Source organism: Pseudophryne corroboree, assembly GCF_028390025.1.
Source record: "Pseudophryne corroboree isolate aPseCor3 chromosome 3 unlocalized genomic scaffold, aPseCor3.hap2 SUPER_3_unloc_66, whole genome shotgun sequence".
Taxonomy (NCBI): domain Eukaryota; kingdom Metazoa; phylum Chordata; class Amphibia; order Anura; family Myobatrachidae; genus Pseudophryne; species Pseudophryne corroboree.
In genome coordinates this window covers 407918-432407 of record NW_026967559.1, presented here as the reverse complement: position 1 = coordinate 432407, position 24490 = coordinate 407918, and the positions used below count along the sequence as shown (strand labels likewise).

Sequence of the window (24490 nt, the reverse complement as noted above, 5' to 3'; positions counted from 1 at the left end):
ATTAGATCCACCTTTGGGTAACTCCACCACTGGACTAATAGCTGGAACACTTCTGGATGTAAGGCCCATTCTCCTGGAGGAAAATCCTGACGACTGAGATAATCTGCTTCCCAGTTGTGTATTCCTGGAATGAAGACCGCCAACAATATCATGTGGTGATGTTCGGCCCAATTGAGCAACTTTTGCATGGCCATGCGACTTCCAGTCCCTCCTGGTTTGTTGATGTATGCGACTTCCGTCGCATTGTCCAACATGACCTGAACAGCTTGAGACAGGAGCAAGTGAACTGCCTGACGCAGAGCGCTGTAAATTGCCCTGAGTTCCAGGACACTGATTGACAGTAATCTATCTCGGTCTGAACATAGACCCTGAAACGGGACAATGTTGGACCACTGCTCCCCAACCTTTGAGACTTGCGTCCGTCGTCAGAATTATCCAATTCCAGACTCCAAACCTTTTTCCCGCAGTGAGATTGTGTATGTGGAGCCACAAGAGTAGTGATACTCTGGCCCTGGAGACAAGCGCACCATCTGATGAATTTGTAGACGAGAGCCGGATCACTATGCGAGAAGATCCAGCTGAAAGGGACCTGAAGCGGAAATCTTCCGAACTGGAGTGTTTTGAAAGATGCCCCCATCTGTCTCAACAGTCGAATGCACAAATGCACCGAGACTGTCCGTGGTTTGAGCACTGGCAGTACTAGATGATGAATAGCATGTACTTTCTGTTATGGCAGGTAAATGCGTTGATCCACCGTAATCAGAATCATTCCTAAAATGTAATTCTTTGACACAGGACGCGATTTGATTTTTTTTTTTTTTAAGTTGACAATCCAAACGTACTGAACTAGTACACTGTACAACAGTAAGGCATGTTTAAGAAGTATTTGCTGAGACGAAGCCTTGATAAGAAGGTCATCTAAGTATGGAATGATTATCACTCCCAGGGATCTGAGATGAACTATCATCACAGACATCACCTTTGTGAATAACCGAGGCGCTTGTTGTACTGCAAACTTAAGTACGCCTGATGCGGTGGCCAAATTGGAATGTGTAAGTACACATCATTGAGATCCCGCAAAATCATGAATAGCTGTGGTTCTAAACCAGCAATCACTGACCGTAGGGATTCCATCTTGAATGTGTAGTAAGTGACGTACAGATTGAACCCCTTTAGGTTCCATATCGGTGTGACCAAGCCATCCGGCTTTGGTACTACAAAAAGATTGGAATAAAACCTTGTTGGTGTACTGGAACCTGAACCAAAACTGTTGAATGTATGAGAAACTGAATAGCGGTCTTCAGACCTGCTCACTTGTCTGCTGACACAGGCAGACCTGTCGTGAAAAACCGCATCGGTGGTAGACAAACTCAATTTTGAAACCTTTGAAAACAAAATTGCGGATCCAACCATCTGTGATATCTGAAACCACGCGAAGTGAAACGTCTGAAGGTGTGCTCCCACAGCCGAGATGGGCTGGGAGCCCGTCATGCCACTGGCTTGTCAGCGGCCTTTGTGTCCTGATGATGGTTAGTGGTTTGTTGAAAACCACATCCCTCTGCATGGTTGTTCCTCTAGCCCACCCCACCCCTAATGTTGAGCATGCATACAAATGTCTTTTGTGTCATCATGTTGGGCAGTCCGATCACTCATCACTCTGGTTAATTCCCAGATATTTGTCGGTATTAGGGAGGGATCAACCAATTACTAAGGAAGTTGAAGTCTGGCCAGAGGGAGCTTTATTATGTTTGCAGGGTTGCTTTGAGTGTATTGATTGGGATCAGTTTATTGAGGAGGCTACTGGGGATTTAGGTGTTGATAACGATCGTTGGGCATCAATGGTGTCATTGTATATTAATTGTTGCATAGAAAGTGTTACTAAGAGGAAGTTAGCTCGTACCTTCCCAAATGACAAACCTTGGATGAACAGTGAGGTTCGTACCTTATTGAGAGCTAGGAATAGGGCATTTAGAGTAAAAGACAAATTAGCTTATATGATTTCCCGGTTTAATTTAAAAAAGGGTATTCGTCTTGCTAAGGAAGCTTACTCGAGTAAGACTGAAAACCATTTTAAAGAATCGGGTGATGCAAGAACGATGTGGAGAGGAATTAAATACATCTCTGATTATAAAAGTTCTACTTCTGTCAGGATGGGCGGTCCTTCATCTGCTGAGCTAAATCACTTTTATGCACATTTTGAAGAGGTTGACTCTTCTACAGGTAACTCTTTTAGATTCCATTCAGATAGTTTTTTGACCCTGACTGAAGTTGAGGTTAGGGATTGTGTCAGCAGAAAGAACGTAAGGAAGGCTCCTGGCCCGGACTGTATTTCAGGCAGAGTATTATGGGCATGTGCTGAGCAGTTGGCAGGCATTTTTACAAAGATTTAAAACTTTTCTCTGAGTCAATGCACTGTTCCACGGTGCTTCAAAACTTCAAGAATTGTTCCAATTCCTAAGTCTGCGTCGGTCATTGGTCTGTACGACTATAGGCCGATTGCTCTCACTTCATTGATTATGAAATGTTTTGAGAGAATTGTTTTGGTCCATCTAAAATGTGTCATCCCATTGGGATTTGACCCTAATCAGTTTGCCTATCGGTCAAACAGATCAACTGAGGACGCAGCTCTTACGGTGCTTAGTAGAGTACTTTGTCATGTTGAAAATAGAGACACCTATGCTAGATTGTTATTTGTGGATTATAGTTCCGCCTTTAACACGGTAGTGCCGGCGGTGTTAGTAAAAAAGCTTTTACGAATCTGATATGATGCTGCCATATGTGATTGGCTGTTGGATTTCTTGACACATCGCCCGCAGTCAGACTGGGCTCTGACCTGTCTTCTGAACTGGTGTTAAGTGTAGGAGTTCCGCAGGATTGTGTTTCAAGTCCCTTCTTGTATTCCTTGTATACCTCTGACTGTGAGTCTAATTTGTAGACAATCTCTGTGATTAAGTTTGAAGATGATACCACTTTGGTGGGTTTGATAACCGGTGGAGATGAGAGTGGTTACAGAGAGGTGGTGAGATGAAGTCAGCGCCCGGGGTCTTACCTGTGTGCTGGGGCCGCGGGGCTGGCTTCACATGCGGCTTGTGGGCAGCACAGGAGGAGTGCTGCCGCACCAGGTCCGTGGGCAGTGGTAGCGGCGGTGAGGGGGTTCGCTCGTGGCGGCGGGACGCCGCTGCAGCGGGTCTCTCTTGCCGGAATGTTGCTAGGAGACCAGGGGCAGTGAGCTGTGAGGCTATGCAGAGATGTCTGCATTACTGGGCACCACCATGTTGGAGACCAAGTCTGAGGCATAGTTTGGTTTCCTGTTTCCTTCCAGCCAATCCAGGGAGAGTTCTCCTTATAAAAGGGGGCTGGTTTTAGACAGGGAGGCCAGTGCTTCAAGTTACAACCCTGTTGTAGGTGCTTTAGCCCTGTGCTCCCAGAATTCTTGCTGTGTTCTGGTTTCTCCTAACCCTGCTTAGCCGGTTCTCAGTTGCTGCTGCAGTCCTGCCATTCCAAACCAACTGCTGCCTGTGGAAGCGCTCCAGGAAAACCCGGTCCAGTTAAACCCTTTGGGCACGGATGGCCTCTGTCTTTCTGCCTCATATTTCAAGCCACAGACCGCAGATCTTTGTCTCCAGCTACGGCTTTGAACCACCATCCACAGTTCCACAGTTGATTATCTATAACCTCGTCTTTCAAGTCACAGTCCACCGTTCTTTGTCTCCAGCCACGTCTTTTATCACCATTCACATTTCATTATCTACAGGTTCGTCTTTCAAACCACAACCCGCAGTTCTTTGTCTACAACTGTCTTTAAGTCATCGTCCACAAGCCACAGTTCCCTACTTCAGCCTCATTCTCAAGAACTACAACTCACTGACTCTTAGCCCCGCCTACGTTCCTCATTTCCCCTTGTCCCATGAGAAGGAACTACATCCAACCCCGTCGTCTTATTCATCTGCAGATAACCACTTCCTTGGGCAAGTCTCAGCTGCCGGATTCTCAAGCCTTGCTAGACGTGACAGAAGACTCGCTGAGTGGGGGGTTAAAAACAACCTGTTATTAAACAGTAAGAAAACCAAGGAGGTTGTGATAGACTTTAGGAAATCTAAAAAAATCGACATCTGTCCGCTGATTTTGAATGGTGAGGAGGTGGAAAGGGTTACCGATGTGACATTTTTGGGGATTAAGTTCACGGAGGATTTATCATGGTTCTTGCATATCATGTCTGTGGTCGGGAAGGCTCAGCAGCGTCTTTTCTTCTTACGGAAGCTCCGAGTAGCAGGTCTGTAGCAATCAACTCGTTAACTTCTACCGCTGCGTGATTGAGAGCTTGCTGACCTATGCGATCACGGTGTGGTATGGTAATGCCAAGTGCTCGGATCTTGTTGCCTTGGAAAGAGTGATTAAATCCGCAGAGAGGATCATCGGCCAACCCTTGCCTAGGTTGGCGGATGTACTAGCCGCGAGGAGTCTGTCAAAGGCAACCAAGATGATTGAAGATTGGGGTCATCCCTGTAATGTGTTTTTTTCCCTCTTGCCATCGGGGAGACGTTAGAGGTGTTTAAGATGTTGTACCACTAGGTTAAGGAATCGCTTCTGCCCTTCTGTGTATATGATATGAACTGTATGTAATTTCGCTGCACATGTTCATGTACAGTGACAATAAATTATTCTTATCTAAAAAAAAGGACTGAGGTCTAAAAGATTTGAACGCTGGTCCAGCGTATTTCCTTTCCTGTTGACTGAGTAATCCATTTGTCCAATTCAGGACCAAATAACATCAGTAGAAGGCAACGCCTCTACTTCTGGTTTTGACTCGGCCTCGGCCTGTCAAGAACACAATCACAGCGGCTGTCGGGCCACAAGCCAAGAACAAACTTGTCCGACATCCAACGAAGCCGTACCTAAATACTCAACCAATTCACAAATGTGATCGGTAAGACATATAAGCTGGTCTGAGGGAAAACCCTGTTGTAGGCCTAACCTGAGCAACTACAGCCTTGTTAACCCAAGCTCCAACTCAAACAGGTGTAAGCATCACCCCTGTTGCTGTATACATGGATTTTAGCATGGCCTCCAGCTTACTCTCCGAGGGGTCTTTAAGCGTAGCTGCACCCGGGACTGGAATAGTCAATTTTAGTGAAAGTTTAGAAACTGAAGACTCCACCGATGGCGATTTAGTTGTCATAGCCGGTGGGAAAAGATATTTAGACAGAAATCGCATTGCCCCAGAAAAGTGTTTAACTGGATTTAGCCATGGTTCTATTAACGGCTTATTAAGAGATATGAATAAGAAAAACACACAGTCGCCCATAGTCTGCTAGCAATAAAACCTCATATGTTTCAGTGCAACCTAGCAGCTGGTGTACCGCTCTAATGAGCTCATCATAGCTCGGGCTATTAGTGGCCTCACTATCTGACTCCTGACCCAATGCTGAGATAGCAGATGTGGCACTGAATCATCAGAATGTGATTATGAGACAAACGATGACCATTCTTAGAAATTGAACTATACATGGACTTTGTAACCCAGCAAAGTTCTAGAAACATCCTGAGACCACTGTGGCCGGAGAGACCCCAGCCCACGTGGACAATGGCCGCCGCGGCACTGAAGGGGTTAACCCCTAGTGCCCGGCGCCATTATAAGGACAATGGGAGCTTGGCTCCATATTTAAAATGTATAGGGCGCTAGGCGCCAGGTGTTTAAAATGCTTTTAAAAGTGTATTTTAAAGGTGTGCCACGGTCCCGGACCTCTCCAGCGACCGCGGAAGTGAGGGCAGCCCCCGGCGTACTGAGCAGAGTGTGCGCGCCGGGGGAGAGGGGAACCGCTGCAGCCGGGAGATCAGCTCCCACTGCAGCCATCAGGTGTGCGCCGCCGGAGTCCGGGAGCTGTGTGTGCGTCGGGGGAGAAGGGTGAGCCGCTGCGGGTGGGAGCTCAGCTCCCACTGCAGCGCGCTCTGTGGTTGCCTCTGCTGGGGGGCCGGGAGCTCTGCTCCCAGCGACTCAGCCCATCGGAGGTGGTCAGCCGCAGCAGCCGGGACAAACGTCCTGGGCTGCTGGGCGGTGCGCCGCAGCCCAGCTCCCTACCGGACGCTGCAGCGAGGGCACCGGATACAGCGCCGCACACAGGGGACCAGACTAGCCGGCTCCCTGTGCGTCGAGGCCACCAGAGTGCGCCGCTCAAGGGGTCTGGGCTAGCCACCTCCCTAGCTGCGGGGGTATGTGTAGGGCACTGGACACTGGGGACCGGGAGCTACACTCCCGGCGCCTCAGCGCTCCAGAGACACAGAGCTGCGGCGGCCGGGACAAGCGTACTGAGCTGCCGGGCTTCATATCAGGGCACAGAAGTTAAAACCAGAATAAAAACATTGTTTTAATTGCAATAACATATATATTGTGTTATGAGGCACTGCAGTGCCTGGGAATATGAAATGTATTTAAAGGTAAATTGCACTTACTTGGTTGTGTGTCCCAGGAAGGGGGAATCCATGGCTGTGCAGGCTGATGGATTCTCCCAGACCTTTTCCCCAAAAACTGAATACTTTCCCTTCCAGCCTCACTCTTGAAAGGGGCATTGGGAGAGAGAGAGAAGAAGCTCAGCTTTGAAACAAGCCGAGTGTTTTTCTGGAGCTCCATGGAGGAGATCACCCGTAGTGGCCAGGAAACCTGGACCGGGGAGCTAGGCTGCCCAGCTCTGGAGCCCAAATCCAGGCTGCAGGCAGTGGGCTAGGTCCCGGGCAGGTTTCTGGAAGTCAGTTTAGGCAGGAAAACTTCCCCCAGCCTAGACTGAACGGCACCGGGGCGTATCCTGATCCTCCAGGATGGGACAGGCAAAGGAGAACGACCACTCCCCACTGTCCATAGGGAACAATGTTAGTTGTGCATGTGACCAAGACATGCACAGCCCATGGGTAAACACTGATTGGTTGTACACCACAGGGCGGGCTTACCCCCTGTGGTAATGTCTATTGGAGTAGGATAAAAGGAGGGCTGCTGCCCCATTGTATTGTATTGTACCATCTTTATTTTGCTGGAACATCTTGTTGTATGCTGTTGTCCCTAGCAATAGGGATGAGTCTTTTTTAAGGCTATTATTGAGAAAATAAACATCTGCCTCAAGAAGATTGCTTCATCTTGTGACCTACAGGGTTATGCCAACCATTAGCCCCATCCTCCGGCTGTCCAAGAAAGCATTTAGCGTCTCCAAGTTCCGCCTTCCGCCAGCTACCGGTTGAGGCCTAGCAAATGGCTAGTGGGGATTCGTCAACACCACACAGGTGTGGTAAGACAAGGCGTCGGCACATACAGAGCAGAAATGTGGTTCCAAACGCCACGGCAGGTTAGGAGTTTGGTGGTGGCAGCATAAACCCGCCCACAACGTAGCGGGTGGAGTCAGTAACAGGCGGTTACTGACGGTAAGCGGGAATCCCCTATGTGGTCAGGCCTCGTGTGACCTAACCCTCCATTCTGTGCGCAGGAGACAGGACGCGAGTGCTTTCGTACGGGACCGTCCTCAGTGATTGCGCTGAGACGAAAAAAAAGTGGGTCCCAGGGACCCCTCACTTTTAAAAATTGGGGTCCTAACTGTCCTTTTGTGGGTCCCATCGGATTGAAGGTTCTTATTAATTATTCAAATATAAAAACACAACAACAAAACAAAAACTTAGGCGTCTGGCTTTGTGGGGAAGGGGCTTGGCCACATAATAGTGGCAATTCACATTACACCACACAGTAGTGCCGCTTATACACATTGCACCAGGTAGAACCTCCTATACACACTGCGCCAGGCAGAGCACATTATACGCATTGCACCAGGTAGAGCACATTATAGACATTGCACCAAGCAGAACCACCTATACACATTGTGCCAGGCAGAGCACGTTATACACATTGCGCCAGGCAGAGCACGCTATACACTTTGCGCCAGGCAGAGCACGCTATACACTTTGCGCCAGGCAGAGCACGCTATACACTTTGCGCCAGGCAGAGCACGCTATACACTTTGCGCCAGGCAGAGCACGCTATACACTTTGCGCCAGGCAGAGCACGCTATACACTTTGCGCCAGGCAGAGCACGCTATACACTTTGCGCCAGGCAGAGCACGCTATACACTTTGCGCCAGGCAGAGCACGCTATACACTTTGCGCCAGGCAGAGCACGCTATACACTTTGCGCCAGGCAGAGCACGCTATACACTTTGCGCCAGGCAGAGCACGCTATACACTTTGCGCCAGGCAGAGCACGCTATACACATTGCGCCTGGCAGAGCACGTTATACACATTGCGTCTGGCAGAGCACGTTATATACATTGCGCCAGGCAGAGCACATTATATACATTGCGACAGACAGAGCACGTTATACACTTTGCGACAGACAGAGCACGTTATACACTTTGCGACAGACAGAGCACGTTATACACTTTGCGACAGACAGAGCACGTTATACACTTTGCGACAGACAGAGCACGTTATACACTTTGCGACAGAGCACGTTATACACTTTGCGACAGACAGAGCACGTTATACACTTTGCGACAGACAGAGCACGTTATACACTTTGCGACAGACAGAGCACGTTATATACATTGCGCCAGGCAGAGCACGTTATATACATTGCGCCAGTCAGAGTACGTTATATACATTGCACCAGGTAGAACCACCTATACAACCACTGAGCCAGGCAGATCACGTTATACATTTTAAACGGGGAGAAGCTGCGGGCAGCGCGATTGAATGGGGAGAAGCTACCAGTGGTGATTTGATGGCAAGAGAGGCACTGAAACAGTATTATTAGCAGAGACACACTGGTCACTCAGAGACCTCTCTGCTTGTAGTGCGTAAAACGCGATATAGCGCATATTTTGCAATCAGTGACTATAGTGGGAAGAGAGTGAGGTGGGTGTAGGGGGAAGAGAGAGGGGGGCTGTAGGGGGAATAGAGAAACTGACTGAGGGGGGAGACAGAGAAGAAGAGACGGACAGAGAGAGGGCGCGGGACGGACAGAGAGAGAGAGGTGGGGAGACAGAGAGGGAACGAGACGGACAGAGAGAGAGAGAGGGAACGAGACGGACAGAGAGAGAGAGAGGGAACGAGACGGACAGAGAGAGAGGGAACGAGACAGACAGAGAGAGGGAATGAAAGAGAGAGAGGGAACGAGGAGACAGGCAGAGAGAGAGGGGGAACGAGGAGACGGACGAGAGAGAGAGGGAACGAGGAGACGGACAGAGAGAGAGAGGGAACGAGGAGACGGACAGAGAGAGAGAGGGAGGGAACGAGGAGACGGACAGAGAGAGAGAGGGAACGAGGAGACGGACAGAGAGAGAGAGGGAACGAGGAGACGGACGGACGGACAGAGAGAGAGAGCGAGGAGACGGACAGAGAGAGAGGAGACGGACAGAGAGAGAGAGAGAGAGCAAGGAGACGGAGAGAGAGAGAGAGCGAGGAGACGGAGAGAGAGAGCGAGGAGACGGAGAGAGAGAGAGAGCGAGGAGACGGAGAGAGAGAGAGAGAGAGGGAACGAGGAGACGGACAGAGAGAGAGGGAATGAGGAGACGGACAGAGAGAGAGGGAACGAGGAGACGGACAGAGAGAGAGGGAACGAGGAGACGGACAGAGAGAGAGGGAACGAGGAGACGGACAGAGAGAGGGAACGAGGAGACGGACAGAGAGAGAGGGAACGAGGAGACGGACAGAGAGAGAGGGAACGAGGAGACGGACAGAGAGAGAGAAGGAACGAGGAGACGGACAGAGAGAGAGAGGGAACGGGGAGACGGACAGAGAGAGAGAGAGGGAGGGAATGAGACTGACAGAGAGAGAGAGAGAGGGAGGGAATGAGACTGACAGAGAGAGGGAATGAGAGAGAGAGAGAGAGAGAGAACGAGACGGCCAGAGAGAGAGGGAACGAGAGAGAGAGCGGGAGGGAGAGGGAACGAGACGGACAGAGAGAGAGAGGGAACGAGAGAGAGAGGGGGAGGGAGAGGGAACGAGACGGACAGAGAGAGAGAGAGGGAACGAGATGGACAGAGAGAGAGAGAGGGAACGAGACGGACAGAGAGAGAGAGAGGGAACGAGACGGACAGAGCGAGAGAACGAGACGGACAGAGCGAGACGGACAGAGCGAGAGAACGAGACGGACAGAGCGAGAGAACGAGACGGACAGAGCGAGAGAACGAGACGGACAGAGCGAGAGAACGAGACGGACAGAGCGAGGGAACGAGACGGACAGAGCGAGGGAACGAGACGGACAGAGCGAGGGAACGAGATGGACAGAGCGAGGGAACGAGACAGACAGAGCGAGGGAACGAGACGGACAGAGCGAGGGAACGAGACAGACAGAGCGAGGGAACGAGACGGACAGAGCGAGGGAACGAGACGGACAGAGCGAGGGAACGAGAGAGAGAGAACGAGACGGACAGAGCGAGGGAACGAGACAGACAGAGCGAGGGAACGAGACGGACAGAGCGAGGGAACGAGACGGACAGAGCGAGGGAACGAGAGAGAGAGAACGAGACGGACAGAGCGAGAGAGAAAGGGTGGAGATCGAGAGAGGGGATAGATGGAGGCAGGGGAAAGGGAGTGTTTGAGAGAGGGGCTTGTACTACTGTCACATTGCTTGAAGTCAGTGGTGTATGGACACGACTGCCAGTGCCTCTGCAAATTCCTCCGATGGACTTTTGGAGCCGGGGACGGTCAGGACAGGGGCATACCTCCCAACTGTCCCAATTTTTGCGGGACAGTCCCGCTGTCCCACCCGTGGCCAGCAGTGTCCCGCGGTGGTGGGGGGGACATTTGGGAGGCTTTTGCACTCACAGCAGAGCCGAGTGAATAGACGCTGTGCGCATGCGCACACAGCGTCTATTCATGGAGGTACTGGGGGCATGCCAGCAGCTCACTGAGCGCTGGCCATGCCCCCCTAGTAACAAGAATGGGGCCGTGGCTCGCGATTGCGGAATTGCCGTAAGGCCACGCCCCTTTATGCAAAGCCACTCCCATTTTTATGTAGACACTCCCCTTTTCGGCACGGAAGTCCCTTTTGACCATTTGGAAAGTTGGGAGGTATGCAGGGCTGTAATAGAAGTAGGCAAGGGCTGAGAGAGCGGCCCCTGTCCTCCCCTTCCAGCCCGGTGTCCGTGTCAGCACAATAGAGGGGGAGTTTAGATTAGTAAAATAGGTACGGAGGAGAAGGAGAGCGGACCTTTTACTGGCCGGGAGACAGAACACGAGTGACTGGCTGTGCAGTGCTGGTCTTCACACACGGGCTCTGGGGCACTGGTGGTGGGCGGGCGAACAGGCGCAGCGCTGTTCGCGGCATTTAATGAGTCAAAGAGACTCGTTGTAGTGCCAACCCTGAACCAGCCCCCACCGCAGGAACAGACAGCCCCCCTCTCCCCACGCCACTGTGTAAAGCAAATATCTACCGTGAGATCGCGGAGCACCCGACTCCCTTCTCCCCGGCCACGGACCACTGGCAGCACTCAGAAGCCAAACCCCCTCCCCAGCCACGGGTTACCCACTGTCACAGAAGATCGCTGCCACGGAGCTGCGCTGTCATGTCCTGACTGGCAAGGCTCCACCTCCTCTTTTTAAAGCCTGGCGCCGGGCCGCCACGCCAATCAATCTGCCAGGCTAGGGATTGGCTGCAGCGGAGCGCGTCCCAGAGGACTCACGCATGTTGGAAATGTGAGTCCCTGAACATCAATACCGGGTAAAAAACGCGCTATAGCGCATTTTTGCGAACACTGGTCCTGTCACAGAAATTGGTGGTAGCAGTGGGATAATCCCAGGCGGCTTTTCATCACCCGATTGGAGAAGCCGAGTTACTCAGGGGAGGAGTAACTGCAGCGCAGGAGAACGCACAAGATGGCGGAATCCAGCTGAATATCCAAGGATGATCTGGAGATCGTGTGCCAGGAGAAGGGTGTGGATATCCCTTTCAACGCGTCCAGAAGCGTCATGAAGGCGGCGCTCATGAGCATGGTGGAGGCTTATCGGGCAGAGGTGGAAAGCACTGACAGCGTCAGCATCGAAGAGGACGGCCCAACAGTGGACCTTCGTAAGGAACCGGTGAGACCCACAAGCCCCGCCCTCTCTCACAGCAGCAATGTTTCCCAGCAATCCCTAGCAGGGCCAGGATCCCAACGTCGCGGGGTGGGGGTGGGGGGGGGAGCGGGGGGGGCGGCCCGGATACCCTAGCAGATCGGCTAGAGGAATTGGGGGAAAGGGCAGCGGAGCAAGAGCGCTTGATCATCATCCAGATTCGGCGTGATGAGCGGGCACCACGGGCCGTGGTACACCGGGAGCCGTTGTCAGCTGTTGTGTGTCACAACTGAGGGTTTTGGCTGACAGGAGGAAGGCTCAGTTGTAGGGGCTGGACTGAAATAAAACTTGGGAGGTTTAATCAGACCCCTGGACATGTAAGTGTAGAAGGAAACCTGAAGTTGTGACCATGACAACCAGGTTAAAAGTTTTATTAAACAGACTCCGTGTAATCACAACAGCATTCACAGTTGATAATAGCAGTGGCAGATAATACAGTTCCTGGAACACTTAACCATAAAAGGTATCACAGAGCACTGGTAGGTTGAAGAACAGATGTAAAAGTCCTTTGATGGAATAACCTTACCAGGCCTGGCTGTAGTAGTGGAGATAGCCGAGGAACACACCAGTAGGTGTATTAGATGAAGCTGGTAACTGGAATAAACTGTTGGAGTTACTGGATGGAACCAGCCAGGTGGTGGAGACACGGAGTGGATGCTGAATGGAATCAGCCAGGTGATAAAGACACGGAGTAAATACTGTAAGATGCTAGGGAGCGTGGAAACAGAAGAACTGAAGAATGGTTACCGGTGGTTGGTGGATATTGCTGGTAAGTAGGAATCCGCTAGAACAACACCGGCACTTTAAGGAAGCTGGATACTGTTGGAAGCTGGCCGCTGGAAGCAGATGAGTTAATAGCTGGAAGCTGGAACAGCCACAGAGGACTGCAGAGTCATGCTGCACCGCAGGATGGAAGGCAGGTGCGGGTTTCTTAGCGGATGCTGGAGACAGGAGCTGGAACCTGGAGAAACATCCACAGGAGAGAGAGACTGGAACAAGGTATGACAAACAAAGCACTGACCATTTCCTGGTTCAGATACAGGCATTGGCTGGCCAATCATGCAGATTCCATAGTGCAGCAGATTGGTGGAAACAGAACATGTGACTGGAACCAACATGGCTGCGCCCATGTTAGTACTTGGAGGGAAAGCTGGTTTGGAAAAAACATGTGGAATCATAATAGCAATGGCGGCGCCGCCCGCAGAGGACAGGAGACATCAGAGTGACAATTGTAGACTGAGACACATGGATGACAGCAGGGCCGCGGCAGACATGAGGCACCACTCTGACAACCTGTAACTATAACACAGGAGCGGCGGCGGAGGCCGCGGAGAACGGGAGACACCATGCAAGATTCAAACATGGCGCCGCTGTGACAGCATCTCAGAGTGACAGGAGGGATATGCAGAATGTGGACACAGATGAGATCCGTACTTGGAATGCTGAGCCAGCCTCAGGAGACATCTAAAAGGCAAGTAATGGCGTCCAGATACCCGAATCGTGACATTGTACACAGATCAGGACGTGTTCAGTTTGCCAAGTTTGCAGACAGTGATGGGGACATTGATGGACATTTGCAAGTTTTTGAAAGGACTTGTAAACTACAAGATCTACCCAAGTCAGAGGTGGGTGAGACACCTTGTGCCCACTCTGCATGGAGAGGCATTGGAGGCCTATCGATGAGTGGCCACGGAGGACTGTGGGAACTACGACGAAGTTGCGAAGGCCCTCCTCCAGCGATTCTTCATCACTCCAGAGTCTTACAGGAAGAAGTTCAGAGACTTGCCCAAGAATCCTAGCAGCACCCATGAGCAGTTCGCCACCCAGCTGCGGCAGTACGTGGTGAAGTGGGAGAAGGATTCGCAAGCCACTACATGGGACGCATTGATTGACCTGATCTGCAGGGAGCAGTTCTTCCGCAGGTGCGCCCCAGAAGTGAAGGAGTGGGTGCTAGACCGGGAGCTACCCAGTTTAAAGATGGCTGCCCAGTTAGCAGACAAGTATGTGGCAATTCGGCCGCAGGGGCAGAAGCGCCCAACCAGCAGCCAACCCCAAAAGACTGTACCACCAGGGGGACAGCCCTCTTCAGCTCATCGCCTCCCAAAGCAAGCATCTTCCAACCCGGGTGCTTTTGGCCAGCAACCGCCCCGCAGTGCCCCTGCCAGTAATCAGAGGACATCGGAGCCACGCCTGGACAAAAAGTGCTATGGCTGTAGGAAAATCGGACATCGGAGGATGAACTGTCCTGCATCCCAAGCACCCCAACCTCGTGCGCGAAATCCCAGTGCTGGAGCCCGGATTGCTTGCTTAACCCGTGGAGATGAGCCTCCAGAGACTGTACCCCCTCCAGTCAGTCCGATGGAGTGTGGCGAGAAACAGGTGGACTCTGCGGAAAGAGTCACCTGTATGGCTAAGAAGCCCCCACCAAATATGTGGCGGCACCTGCAGCCGGTCCAAGTGGGGTCCCTGCAGGGCGAAGGCTTAAGAGACTCTGGGGCCTCCATAACTGTTGTAAGCCCCCACCTTGTCGATCCTGCTGCAGTACTGCAGGTTTGCACTGCAAAAGTTACAGTGGCCGATGGGCTGGAGCGAGAAGTGCCCATGGCCAGAGTCTACCTCGACTGGGGAGCTGGACAAGAGCTAAGAGATGTTGCCGTAATGGATGGCCTCCCAACTGATGTATTCTTGGGGAATGATCTCGGTGGAGGAATCGTTACTGCCTTGCGAACGCCATCACCCGGAGTCAAGCAGCCAGACTAGTCTTCCTCATCTCTGCCAGCACAGCCCAGCCCAGAGGAAAAGATCACAGCGGCTGAACTGCCGCCAACCACAGCATCAGCCATCCCAGAGGAAAAGACCACAGCGGCCAGATCAGCACATCTGCCCCTTGCCTCTGGTGGGCCTACGTCCCCTAGCAACGCAGAGGATGTCGGTTCCAGTTTGTTGAATCCTGTGGGGGTGCCCAGTGATGCTCCTGTCCCTAGTGGTTTGCCAACTCCGGCGGTGAGTATGAGTGACCACCCCGACCCTACCATGACTGACCCCAACTTGACTCACCCCAATATTCCCCTTGTAGAGTGTCCAGACTTAGGAGAAAGTGAGGGCCGCAGGCAGGAGTTTAGGGAAGCTCAGCTCTCTGACCCATCCCTGGAAGGTATGAGGCGCCAAGCTGGCCGTGGCCTTGCTGGGATGGGGCTGGGAGTGTGACCTGGTGGAAAGGGTTACTGTACCGGGTAGCCAAGGTAGAAGGGGATAGGCCGGTGCGGGAGCAAGTTCAACTGGTGGTTCCCAGGAGCTTTCGGGAGAAACTGATGTCAGCTGCACACAAAATTCCCTTGGCGGGATACCAGGGGAGGGACCGAACACCGAGGTGCCTGACGCAGATCTTTTTTTGGCCCGGAGTGTCGGATGACGTCCGGACCTACCGTAAGTCCTGTGATGTATGCCAACGGCTTGGACGCCCCAGTGCTCGGGCTCCCCTAAGGTCTTTGCCAATAGTCGGGGAACCTTTCCGAGTGGCCGTGGACATAGTAGGTCCCCTACCTGTGCCCAGTAGATCGGGGAAGACATACATCCTCACCGTGGTGGATTATGCTACCCGGTATCCAGAGGCTGTGGCTCTGTCCGCCATCACTGTGGAAAAGGTAGCGGATGCTCTGCTAGGCATATTTAGTAGAGTACGGTTCCCCAGTGAGATCCTAACTGATCAAGGGACGCAGTTCATGAGAGATCTGGTCCAGTGTCTCTGGGCGAGGTGCGGAGTGCGTCAACTCCGCACTGCCCCCTATCATCCCCAGACTAACGGACTTTGCGAGAGATTTAATGGCACTCTGAAGCAGATGCTATGGGCATTTGTGACTTCGGAGGGGGAGACTGGGAGCGATACCTGCCGCACCTCCTGTTTGCATATCGGGAAGTGCCCCAGGAGTTAACCAGATTCTCGTCCTTCGAGTTACTATATGGCCGCAGAGTCCGTGGACCTCTCGACCTGTTCCGGGAGTCTTGGGAGGGGGAGCTGATTCACCAGGATGAGTCCGTGGTGGAGTATGTGTTGAAGCTCAGAGATCGGTTAGAGAATCTCATGGGACTAGCGCAAGCGAATCTTGCGGAAGCACAGACCAAGCAGAAGACTTGGTATGACCAGGGTGCGCGTGCTCGGGTCTTTGGAGTAGGGCAGAAGGTGCTGGTTCTGGTGCCCACACGTCAGAACAAGCTCCAGGCTGCCTGGGCAGGACCGTACACGGTCGCAAAATGCCTAAGCGACATCACCTACGTAGTGTCATTTGACAGCGATGGTAGAAGACAGCGTATCTACCATGAAAACATGTTAAAGGCATATCACGAGCGTGTGGAGTCGGTAGCCGTTGTGTGCTGCCTGCCGATGGAGGAACCAGGAAAGGATTCCATTCCTGACCTCCTCGCGGATGCCAAGGGTGAGGGTGGTGTAGAGGAAGTTAGCTGGAGCAGTGAGCTTGGTAACCCCAAGAGGGAGCAGCTGGAGTCAGTGCTGCAGTCCTTTGAGGCCCAGTTCAGCAGGAAGCCCGGCCTGACTTCCCTACATGCCTATCATGTAGACACTGGCGAGAACAGGCCGATTCGGCAACCCGCGTATCGGGACTCACCAGAGGCGCAGGCGAGTATCTACCAAGAGGTACAGGAGATGTTAGTGCTAGGCGTAATCACGCGCTCCAACAGTCCCTGGGCCGCCTCCGTTGTACTGGTTCCCAAGAAGGACCGGACAACCAGGTTATGCATATACTACCGCCGGTAGAACGAAGTGACCAAATCCGACGCCTATCCCCTACCCCGCATTGACGCACTGTTAGACGAGTTGGCTGGAGCGAAATACATCTCTACGTTCGACCTGAGCAAGGGGTATTGGCAGATACCAATGACTCCCGAGGCTCAGGAACGGTCCACCTTCATCACCTCCTGTGGCTTGTTTGAGTTCAAAACCATGCCATTTGGGATGAAGAATGCGCCAGCCACCTTCCAGAGTGTGGTCGATGACCTGCTGAAGGGGTTCAGAGAGTTCGCCCAGGCCTACTTGGATGATATTGCTGTCTTCAGCCGAACCTAGGAAGAGCACCTGAGGCACGTGGGCAGGTCTGACCATCAGGGCAGACAAGTGCCAAATGGGGATGTCAGAGGTAGAGTACCTGGGACACCGTGTGGGGGGAGGCAAGGTGAAGCCTGAACCAGCGAAGGTGGAGGCAATCCGCAACTGGCCCCGGCCCACAACCCAGAGACAGGTCCTGGCTTCCTTAGGGATTGCAGGGTACTACAGACATTTTGTCCCTGACTTTAGTTCCGTGGCCAAACCCCTGACTGATCTGACTAAGAAGAAACTCTCCAAGTTAGTTGACTGGACGACCGCATGTGAGTTGGCATTCCAGTCGTTGAAAACAGCTCTAGTACAAGCCCCAGTACTGATGGCACTGGACTATAGTAACAACTTTGTTGTATAGACTGATGCGTCACAGTACGGACTTGGGGCAGTACTGAGCCAGGAGGGGCCGGATGGACAGGAGCACCCGGTGGACTATTTGAGCAGAAAGCTGCTACCGCGGGAGGTGGGTTATGCCACAATTGAAAAAGAGTGTTTGGCTATTGTTTGGGCTGTGAAGAAGTTTCAGTCCTATTTGTATGGCCGCCATTTTACGGTGGTAACGGACCACAATCCATTACTGTGGCTTCAGCACACCACAGGGGAAAACGGCAGACTGTTGCGGTGGAGCCTTGCTCTTCAGGTTTATGACTTTCATATTATCCACAAGCAAGGCAAGGCTCATAGCAATGCGGATGGACTGTCACGTCAGGAGGAGCCTGAACCCCCAAAGAACTCCCGGTAACCCCATTAAGGACTGTGGGACCAGGGACCAAATCGTTGGGACATGGGTCCCTGGTTGACCCGCTTGAATGGGGGGGAAAAAGTGTGGACGGAGAGACCCCCAGCCCACGTGGACAATGGCCGCTGCAGCACTGGTGTGCCATGGTCCCGGACCTCTCTGGCGACCACGGCAGTGAGGGCAGCCCCCGGCGCGCTGAGCAGAGTGTGCGCGCCGGGGGAGAGGGGAACCGCTGCAGCCGTGAGATCAGTTCCCGCTGCAGCCATCAGGTGTGCGCCGCCGGAGTCCGGGAGCTGTGTGTGCGCCGGGGGAGAAGGGTGAGCCGCTGCAGGTGGGAGATCAGCTCCCGCTGCAGCTCGCTCTGTGGTTGCCTCAGCCCATCGGAGGTGGCCAGCCGCGGCAGCTGGGACGAACGTCCCGGGCTGCTGGGCGGCAAGGGGGGTGCGCCGCAGCCCGGCTCCCCGCCGGACGCTGCGGCGTGGGCACCGGATACAGCGCCGCACACAGGGGCCCGGGCTAGCCGGCTCCCTGTGCGGTGAGGGCACCAGAGTGCGCCGCTCAGGGGGTCCGGGCTAGCTGGCTCCCTAGTGGCGGGGGTGTGTGTAGTGCACACAGAGACACAGAGCTGCGGCGGCAGGGACAAGCATCCTGAGCCACCGGACTTCAGATCAGGGGGGGACAGGGAGAGCCAGCTCCCTGGACCCCAGTGGCAGGCTGGAGGATGGGGGAACCAAGCCCCATTCCTCCAGCACTGAGAGAGAGCCCCAGCAGCCAGGCTGCAGGGCTAGGGAAGCCCAGCGCTGTAGTTAAAACCAGAATAAAAACATTGTTTTAAATGCAATAACATATATATTGTGTTATGAGGCACTGCAGTGCCTGGGAATGTGGAGCCTGTGCAGGGCACAGGCTCAGTGTAGATTTAAAGGGAAACACATGTGTTTAAATGAAATGTATTTAAATGTAAATTGCACTTACTTGGTTGTGTGCATGCTGATGGATTCTCCCAGACCTTTTCCCCAAAAACGGAATACTTTCCCTTCCAGCCTCACTCTTGAAAGGGGCATTGGGAGAGAGAGAAGCTCAGCTTTGAAACAAGCTGAGTGGTTTTCTGGAGCTCCATGGAGGAGATCACCCGTAGTGTCCAGGAAACCTGGACCGGGGAGCTAGGCTGCCCAGCTCTGGAGCCCAAATCCAGGCTGCAGGCAGTGGGCTAGGTCCCGGGCAGGTTTCTGGAAGTCAGTTTAGGCAGGAAAACTTCCCCCCAGCCTAGACTGAACGGCACCGGGGCGTATCCTGATCCTCCAGGATGGGACAAGCAAAGGAGAATGACCACTCCCCACTGTCCATAGGGAACAATGTTAGCTGTGCATGTGGCCAAGGCATGCACAGCCCATGGCTAAACATTGATTGGTTGTACACCACAGGGCGGGCTTACCCCCTGTTGTAATGTGTATTGGAGTAGGATAAAAGGAGGGCTGCTGCCCCATTGTATTGTATTGTACCATCTTTTTTCTGCTAGAACATCTTGTTGTATGCTGTTGCCCCTAGCAATAGAGATGAGTCTTTTTTAAGGCTATTATTGAGCAAATAAACATCTGCCTCAAGAAGATTGCTTCATCTTGTGACCTACAGGGTTATGCCAACCATAGCCCCGTCCTCCGGCTGTCCAGGAAAGCACCTAGCGTCTCCAAGTTCCGCCTTCCGCCAACTACCGGTAGAGGCCTAGCAAGTGGCTAGTGGGGATTTGTCAACACCACACAGGTGTGGTAAGAAAAGGCGTCGGCACATACAGAGTAGAACCGTGGTTCCAAACGCCACGGCAGGTTAGGAGTTTGGTGGTGGCAGCATAAATCCGCCCACAACGCAGTGGGTGGAGTCAGTAACAGGCGGTTACTAACTGTAAGCAGGAATCCCCTATGTGGTCAGGCCTCGTGTGACCTAACCCTCCATTCTGTGCGCAGGAGACGGGACGCGAAAGCGGCGAGTGCTTTAGTTCGGGACCGTCCTGTCACACCCACATTGGCTGCTCACACGGTATTAACCGTGAATCAGACTTAGCCGCCTCACGGTCTTTTTGTGCAGCGGACAACTCTGACTGCAAATCAGACATTCTCACAGTTATTACAGACAAGCTGCTGTTTCTCATATTGTCATGCAGACAGACAATAATACAGTGAGACAACGTCCGCACAACTCAGTGAAAATAACTGTAGTGTCTATAATACCGCGTGCACCGCACTGTGTTATAGAGGAAATCTATGATGGTCACTGTGCCACCTACTAAACATCCCTGCCCCCTCCAGTGGCCGTGTGTTGTAGGACTGACATATTGCTGTAGGAAGAAGCAGGAAGTAGGTGCGTCCCAGCATGTGCATCTGACTATAACCTATGACCCCCAAAAGTACTCATAACCTAGGCCTAATAGCCTGTTATGTCCCTTATAGCCCTGGCCACCATACCTTATATTTAAGGGAACGGCTGAACTAGGGACCACCATGACCTCCAGCAATGCTTAAAGCAGTGAGCCGCGCCTAGCTTCTTCCACCCCCCCACCCCTCCGCAATGTATACCAAGCGCCGGCTCTGAGTGGCGGTGCCCAGCAGCAGCAGCAGCTACCCAAAGTGGTCTGTGCGCTGGTGGAAGCCGGAGAGCGGGTAGATGTGTAATGTGACGGGCGTCCAGTGGCGGCAGTGTGATCTGTCCGCTGCTGGGAGCCGCGTTGCCAGGAGCCGCTTCTCTGGAGCGGTGAGATGTAGCCTGACAGGTGCCCAATGGCAGCATTATTTGACCGCTGCTGGAAGCCACTTCCCAGTTGTCTAGAGGGGCAGATTGTAGAGGCCAGTGGTAGCGCTGTTTGGAGCTGCGCTGCCGGGTGCCGGGGAGTGGGCAGGTGTGGAGCGACGCAGGTGCCCAGTGGCAGTATGTGTCTGACCGCTGGTGGGAGCCAGAAAGCGAGGGAGTTTGAGCCAGTAAAGCTATACCTTAGTAAGCAGCTCGTGCAAATCACTTTCCCCGCACATGGAGTGGAAATATTTAGAAAAATTAAAAGTAAACCCTGGAATGACTCCAGGATGCGACCTTCCCTGGTGAAGGCACAAAAAACACTGAGGCATCTTGGGAGTATGGAGGTGGGAAGAGGGTTACACATTTAAATATTTCAATGTTCCTATCCCTGCTATCGTACTGTCCATATCCCAAGAGTACTACAGTGCCCCCTAGTGGATGAAAAAGAAATAAGTGATGTCACCGTGACAATCCCAGATTCCCTAACCTCCCCAGTCATGTCCCTGTATTATTACTGTAGATATAAGTGATGTCACTGTAACACTCCGCGATCCTCTCACCTCCCACTCACGTCCCTGTATTATTACTATAGATATTAATGATGTCACTGTGACATCACCACCAATATATTATACTAATAATAATGACAGGACACCACAGGCTGCTGCGCCTGTATTATAATAATAATAATAATAATAATAAGTGGACCCCACTAGCTATCCTTCTTTATAATATTACTAATAGGACAACAAAGGCTACTCCTCCTGTATAATAATAAAAATAACAGGACACCACAGGCTGCTCCCCTGTATTATAATAACAACAACAACAAAGGCACACCACAGGCTACTCCCCCTGTATAATAATAATAATGCTTCCCGTGTATAATAATAACAGGACACCACAGGCTGCTCCTACTGTATAAAAACAGGACACCACAGGCTGCTCTCCCTGTATAAAAATAATAACTGAACACCACAGGCTGCTCCCTCTGTATAATAATAACAGGGCACCATAGGCTGCTCCTCCTGTATTATAATAATAATAATAATAATAATAATAATTATTATTATTATTATAACAGGTACTGCAGCGAAACGCGTCAGATGTTTTGAATTTGGATCACCTTCATCAACTGGGAGCTGCACTTATTACATCCGGATCTTCAGTGGACTTCTACGAATCACGTCGAAAGGAACAGGTGAACAACTTGCCAACTGGTAACACAGCCCTGCTACTCAGCATTGAGGACTCCGCATACTGGTGAGGATACAAGAGTGTTTTGGTTCTACCCGCTTAAAGGGACGCTACCCAGAGAACCCCCTCCTCCAGCGGTATTATATGTGGCATTGCAGCCATCAGGACTGTGCATAAAAAATCCAGGTGTCACCTAATTCCAATATTGTCAGTATTAGTCCACACAAATTAAGAAAAACGGATAGCACAACTAAGGCAGCTCCATGGTGATTCTAATCTGCTGTAATTTTATTACAATTCTCATTTAATTATCAATTTTATTGATACATTGTATGTATTTTTATTAAAATATTATCTTTTTTTCACCTTAATCCATTCAGCTCCACGTGTCCTTATCTCCACCATGATTAACGAATGTAATTGTTGATTTTAAATTTACCACACAGCGCTGCTATTTTGTTTGTTGTTTATTGTCTATAGTGTTCACAGGATTGACTAAACCTGTTCCATAGCAGCTGCTATAATTAGAACACCAGCCCAACTTGCGCCCGATTTTAACTTCGGTTAAAATTTCTTCTTTTTGCAACAGCACACAACAGGCTGATCCTCCTGTATAACAATAATAACAACAGGACACAACAGGCTGCTCCCCCTGTCTATTATGACAAGACAGGATGCTCCCCCTGTATATTATTGCAACACAGGCTGCTCCTCCTGTATACTATGACAACACAAGATGTTACCCCTGTATATTATGACAACACAGGCCACTCCCCCTGTATACTATGACAGCACAGGATGCTACCCCTGTATATTATGACAACATAGGCTGCTCCTCCTGTATTCTATGACAACACAGGCCGCTCCCCTGTATATTATGACAGCACAGGATGCTACCCCTGTATATTATGACAGCACAGGATGCTCTCCCTGTATATTATGACAGCACAGGCCACTCTCCCTGTATACTATGACAGCACAGGATGCTACCCCTGTATATTATGACAGCACAGGCCGCTGCCTCTGTATATTATGACAACACACGCTGCTCCTCCTGTATACTATGACAACACAGGCCGCTCCCCCTGTACAGCACAATGCCACAGGACACAACACCTGTGATGTCCCGTGTATAGAATTACGGTAACGGTGGGGTCTGCGCCACATGTACTATGGTAATGGCAAGGTCTGCGCCACATGTATTACGGTAACGACGGGGTCTGCGCCACCTGTATTACTGTAAAGGCGGGGTCTGCGCCACCTGTATTACAGTAATGGTGGGGTACGCGCCAGCTGAATTACGGTAACGGCGGGGTCCGCGCCACCTGTATCACGGTAATGGCGGGGTCCGCGCCACCTGTATCACTGTAATGGCAGGGTCCGCGCCACCTGTTTCACGCGGTGACGGCGGGGTCCGCGTCACGCGTATCACGGTAACGGCGGGGTCCGCACCATCTGTGTCACGGTAACGGCGGGGTCCGCGCCACCTGTGTCACGGTAACGGCGGGGTCCGCGCCACCTGTGTCACGGTAACGACGGGGTCCGCGCCACCTGTGTGACGGTAACGACGGGGTCCGCGCCACCTGTATTACGGTAACGGCGGGCTCTGTGCCACCTGTATTACGGTAACTGCGGGGTCTGCGCCTCCTGCATTACGGTAATGGCGGGGTCTGCGCCACCTGTATTACAGTAATAGGACACTAGAGTGTCAGCCACCTGTACAGGAATAATGCAGCACCAGAGGCTGCTCCAGCTGCACTATAACAAGGCACCAGAGGCTGCTCCCCCTGTAGTACAGAACCTGACACCAGAGCTGCTCAGCCTATAGAATAATAATAATAATATCATTACCTGCTGCCAGACAGCAATGGCTGCTCTCTGCTCCTGCTGCCTTGTGGGAATGATAGAAGGAAGGCGGAGCTCAGACCAGGGGAAAATGGCCGCCGCTCCTGACGTCACTACACGGCCAGGGAACCTATTGCTGCTGCCGGAGTGGTCTACAAGAAAATGGCCGCCGGCCTCCGGCACTGAGGACATGTATTGTAATTGTTATTACAGAGGGCGGGGCTGTGGGAGTGGTGTACGAGGGGAGGGGCCAGTAACCTGTAAGCAGCTTTTGCCAATCATGCCTTACTTCCGGACTGTGCGTTCCACCTTACTTCCGGACTGTGCGTTCCACATACAGGAAGTGAGTTTTCAGCGACTCCTGCAGCCTCCCAGAGTCCCAGTGTCCGTGGAGATCAGGTAATGGCGTCTTACTATACAGGGGGAGCAGCCTGTGGTGTCCTGTTATTATTATTATACAGGGGGAGCAGCCTGTGGTGTCCTGATATTATTACTATACAGGAGGGAGCAGCCTGTGGTGTCCTGTTATTATTTTATACAGGAGGAGCAGCCTGTGGTGTCCTGATATTATTACTATACAGGAGGGAGCAGCCTGTGGTGTCCTGTTATTATTTTATACAGGAGGAGCAGCCTGTGGTGCACATACTGATGTCACTGGTGATACAATGTTGTTACAGATAGGGGGCGGTATATACAAATAGGGGACGGTATACACATATAGGGGGC

At 52.0% G+C, this 24490-nt stretch overlaps 1 pseudogene; it reads right to left on the bottom strand.

Moving 5' to 3' along the window:
- LOC134984573 (zinc finger protein 585A-like) overlaps window positions 1–23830 on the bottom strand; it is a 207174-nt pseudogene extending 183344 nt beyond the window's left edge.
- Between the last annotated feature and the right edge of the window lie 660 nt (window positions 23831–24490).